Consider the following 6,000-nt stretch of genomic DNA (forward strand, 5'->3'; position numbering starts at 1 on the left):
TTAAAGGATTTACAATGATTAGAAAGTAATAGTAAGGCTTGATCTGATAACAAATTATAACTCACTTGTAGATTACAAATATCTATTTTAGTTCTCCATTTTTCTTGGCATTCACACACTTTAGGTTTGATAGCTTGTTCACCCTTCAAACATTCATACTCTTAAGCCTTCTTGCTTTGCATGCTAGCTACAGTCACTTCTATTCAGCCACTGAATGAAGCAATACCCTAGAATCCTTGTCTTCCTTAGGTTCTTGCACATGACAACCTTTGCTTTTGACTAACTATCTCCATAAATAGAGAATTTAGATCTTTTGTCACTTAACCGCAATCATCCATTTTAGGGTTAGGTAGGATATAATGAATCTACCTACTTTTCTATTTGGTTTCTCTAAAAACTTCTTCTACAATCTTCCTTGAATTTGCCTCAAAATGGTTTACCTTGAATTCTATGCCACTAGCTCATCATAGTTATCTTCCACACATTTCACATAATTCAAGAAAAAAAATAGTTCGATCAGATTCATCAAATCGTTGACTTAACACTATTTGTTGTTGCTCGTCAACTATACTATTTTGTCACTTGGCCAACACTAGTTCACTCAGTAAACACTAAAGTTTACTAATGCTCAACACCAACTAAACTTTACTCTGCATATACTAAAAATCACTCAGATTGCAATATTTTTCATCTTTGCTCGGCACCTCTTATTTTTCACTCAGCTTCCACTAATTTCTGCTCAGCTTGCATTGATTACTTAGCAAGGCTTGGTAGACACTTTTCATACTTGATCTTCTTCCAGTCTTATCTTGAGTAATCTTTCATTTCAGACTTTAAGTAAATAAGCAATACACTATAGTATCAATGTCTTACTTGGTCTTAGTGCTTCTTTTACATACCAAATAACTCACCATTTCTCTAGGTGTTATTGTTACCTCATCTTTTCAAATCCTCTTCATCAATCAACTAAATGATCGCTTTTAGAGCAAAAGAAATTGTTTCACCAATAGGCACTAGGTTTGACATCATTGACAAAATAATGATTGTTCCATTACATGTTCTTCACTTCAAAACAAACTCATACCAATAATTTGATAATTAATAATTACATAATAAATATTCTCTCTTTATTTTAAATTGACATATATTCTCAAAATCTTCACCAACTTACATCCATTATGATTCATAACTGCACTAGTGTATCATTTTTTATTTCCAATATTGAACATATAAAATAATAATTCTTACCATCATCATGGTTTGAAATAAATTTTGAAACCATGTCCCTCCTTAATAAAATCACCACCCACAAGAACCAGTAAATCCCTATTATTTTAACCACACTCATTGAATATTTTGTATAAAATTATATTCCTTCTCAATTAGAGTTTGAGTATTAGTAGGAATAGCCTTCACTGTCTTCAAGCATCATAAGCTCTTGACTTTCAACCCCAAGATATCTTTAGCATCTACCACAACATTAGCTTCCTAGTAAGTGTGTTGTAGGTCATTCTAGTAGGTATAAATGATAATATTTTGGCCAACAAAAGAAAGAAGGGCACTGAAACTAAGTGTTTAATTTCATTTTTCTCAAACTATAATGAATTACGTAGATCTTTGGGAAAATGAAGCTTGATCATATCTCTTTGTGTGATCTCCTATTTTGTAGGATCCTTTTTGTTAAAGTTTTGTAGCCTTTCTTAATGAATTTGATATATATATATATATATATATATATATATATATATATATATATATATATATATATATATATATATATATATCTTTTGTGTTTAGTATTAATAAGACTAGAATCCCATGGTCTTAATTTATCTATCGGCTTTTTTTCAAATTTTTACTGATTTTCCAAGCTTAATTTTATAAATTCAAAATCTATTTAACTTTTTTCTTCTAAAATCCACTCATAAACTTGATATTTTTCTTAATAAATTTGTTGTTCTTTTTAGGTTGTCATAACTATGGAGAGGAAGGCTCAAGGATAATATGTTTGAATATTTCAAAGTGGATTGAGAATGGGAGTCTTGGAGATTCACCACTTAGTGTAGTATGACAAAGGAATTACCATTGGGAAAGAAGCTCCACATGTCATAGTTTTCTCTATGCATATTGTATGGGATTGATGAGTGGTTTGTTGGAATTTTAATGAGAACTTGTATTTCAATATTTTTGTATTGTTTGATAATAGAATATTATTTTTTAATTATTGTTATTCCATGTTTTAAATAGATATATTATCTTGTTCCTTGAACATAATGTTGTCTTGATGTGCTTGATAGGACAATTTTGTTCAAATATTTGGAATAAATTATTGTAGAGATATTTTCCTATTCATACTCAATTTACAAAAACGATGCGATTTTATATATTTTAAATATAAATATAAACTAGTAGAACAGTTTATATGAATTTCTTGGTATTTTGTGAGTGATGCTATAAACAATTTCTTGAAAATCTTTGAAATAATTTTTAGATATATTAGAAAAAAATTATAGAAGCCCAAATTTTATTTTAAGTATTAACAAAAGACATTTCAGTTTGGTCCTCATTACATATATCCATAAGGAAATTACATTTATAAATTGAATATCTCAGGGAATTTTTTGAGTTAATCCTTTATGCAAATGGTGTGTCATATTGTAATCCCTTATATCAGGATGTGGATAATATAATGCAATATTAATATTTGTACATAAACACATAAGAATCTTCCATAAGGTGATAGCATATGCCTGAGATTGAATACTTTAAGCAGACATCATAAACATTCATATTGATCTATTTTTAGTATTACATTAAACCATCATATGACACTCATTCCCAATCTTTCCATCAACCTACTTCTCTTAACCTTCTTTCAACATTTGTAGCATCTCTCCTCATTTTACACATTAATTCTCTCCATGCCTCATTATACCTATTAACCTTCATTCATACATCATGCCCTTGTTAATATCATTGCATCTATTTTGAAAAATACTTGTGAACTTCAAACTTAACTATCCACTTATTGAACATCATCACTCATCATCTCATCCAATCCCAAAAATACATAACTATTTTGAACCCGATTCTCATCCAAGAATTGAACCATCCTTTGAATCCAATAATATAATTAATCAATGATTCTAATTTTTTTAATCCAACGAATCAACCCTTAACATTTGATACCCAAGGCATTATCTCTCGTTAATTTTGGTAAACCCTATGTCCATTTCTTTGAAATTATCTCAATACTTCTAGTTGTAATGCAATTGCAAACAATGAGAAATGTAAACATTGAAAGAGTGTATAGATTAATTTGTATAATATTTTTTCATGTTAGGTTTTGACATAATTGTTGTCCCCTTAAATTTTTTAAAATAATTAATCTTACCTTAATTCCATTAAACCAAGGAGTTAATTAATTTAGTTAATTCACCAATTAAAATTATTAACAAGTAATTGAATTACTTTGTTTGATTTTTTTATTTTTTTAAAATCAATTCATGACAATGAATTGATTACATAATTACATTCATCTAATTGAATATTTTATCATCACTCCCTCTATCACATCCAAAATTTGTTAATCAAGACATGGTCTAAAATCATATTTGATTTAGGGCAAAAGCCTACAACACGGGGGTAAATTTTGAGTCTCTTATTTAGAAGGTCTTTTGTTTGAAACTACTCAAACTAAAAAATAATAATATATCTCAACAAAAAATAAAAATTAATACTAGCTTATACTTAACACCGATTAAATAAAAATAAATCTCATTTTGTTAAGTTTTTTTTAAAAATTATATTATTTATAGTTTATTCTTTAATTTTTACTCTAATCAAGAATGTAGAACTCTTCAATTGAATAGAAAACATCCAAGTCATTTAAGCACATCTACTCCATCTACTAGCATACCTATATTATGTTTTAAATGTAAGTAAAATAAGCCGAGAGATATCATATTTAGAATATTAAATTGTTTGAAAGTAAACAAATATTCCTAAGCAACTGAATGCAACTGTTTCATTCTTTTAAATTTTCTTAATCTTCTTTTAAGTGATTTTCATTTTGCCTCAAATTCCTAAATGATTGGTATGAAGAAAGAAAATGGTCAATATTGGTTGTGATTAACAATGGTGAATTGAATTTCACTCAATCTATTTTTTTTATGAAGACAACTGCACCATTATACAATTAGGAAACTGAATTCATCCATATCATATCCACTGTAGAATCCATTAAATAAATTTTATATGTGACTGAAGGTGGAGATGAAATTGAAGCAAAAGCTACTATACAAGTGCTGAAATAAGAACTCAAGGTATCCAATTTGTTGCTTACATATTAGACATCACTGCTCTCAAATCTATCGCCAAGCACTAATAAACTTATGAAGAATAAACTTTTGAACAAATATTTTGATAAACTTATGGAGCATAGTTTCAATGACCTCACGTTGCTTGAGAATTTGTTTATGGTGAAGTTCTTCAAATATCATTTCACATATTGGTTTTCTTCAAATTTGGTTTCATCATATAACATCTTACTCTTAGATTTTTTAATATAAAGCAAAATGGAATAAATCTTGTATCACTCAATATTTCTTTTATATTTTTTTATATATTGATTTTGTTTATAATTGATAGTTGCACGTCAAATTTATTGAAAAAGAAAAAATTTTCCATTGAAGAATGATGTCATTATTAATTACAATTTAAAATGTATAATCCCACTAACACTTTTTGAAAATAAAGGAATTATTAATTACAATACTTACACTTTTTGAAACAATATTAACACTTTTTGGAAACAAAAGAGTTATTTTAATTACAATTCAAAATGTATAATTATAATATTAGTTGAAATCTATATTTCAAAAGCTATTTCTAATTATTATTTTAAAATATTATTAATACTCCAATTTTTTTAATTTTTAGCAAAGTAATTCAAAGTAATTATTCAACAATTAAATTTTTTCTAATTATCAATTATTATTTTTTTTTAAAAATCTACTAATCTATATTATAAAATTTGAAAAAAATGTCAATTAGAATTAAAATTATATTATATGTAATTAAACCAATATTATATGTAATTAAACTATTTAGAAAGTTTAAGAAAATCTAATAGTAACTTTGAGTTAATCCAAAAATGGACCAAGAATTCCCCAACATCAGGGCAAGGAGGTTTGTAGGATACTTTTAACCTATAAATGCACACATGCACATGTTTGTGTGTGTGGGTGAGTATGAATTTCTTTACATGTTAGTCTTCTTCAATAAGCTTTCAAGCCTCATAATTATTTGCTCATGGAAAGTTTTAGGACACTCTAAACTTGTAAAGGCTCATTTCATTATTATGATAAGGACATCAGGTGGCTACACCTCTCAACTCAACTTTAGATGCCTTTTTCTCACCTACCAAATTCTTGACTTTTTCCCTACTATTTCATGTGTGGGAAGAATTTGAGGTTTTCCCTATGTTCTATTCCAAGCAGTCATCTACAATGTACTAGTCTATGCCATGACTGACCAAATCTTTTGGTATCTCTTCTTTTGAATTTCACCTTCTTGTACCTCATCCACTATGGCATGATGACAGTCGCCTTCACCCCCAACCATAACTTCACTATCATCATCTCCTCTACATTCTATACTCTCTGGAACCTCTTTTTTGGTTTCAAGATGATCCTTTCAATGATATATGTGATTGGAAATATTATAGACATAATTATCTAAATAATTTAGGGTTTCTACAAAGAACAACCATACTAGAAATAATTGAGAATGAGTGGTCCAAGGAAGGATACTATCCTCTGAAACTTGTGGAGGAAGAGGACACCAGTCTTGATGATGTCAATATCGCTCTTACAAATGTGGAGATACTTTTCTCAACAAGTTCTAACAAACCCCTTATAAAACTTAGAAATCAGTGGTTTAAAAATTAAGATTTAAAATACATTGAAAAAATTATCAAGGAAGATAAATTCATCTACA

The sequence above is a fragment of the Cupressus sempervirens genome, chromosome 6 (assembly GCF_028749045.1).
Source record: "Cupressus sempervirens isolate cs-2001-9-10 chromosome 6, ASM2874904v1, whole genome shotgun sequence".
NCBI classification, from domain to species: domain Eukaryota; kingdom Viridiplantae; phylum Streptophyta; class Pinopsida; order Cupressales; family Cupressaceae; genus Cupressus; species Cupressus sempervirens.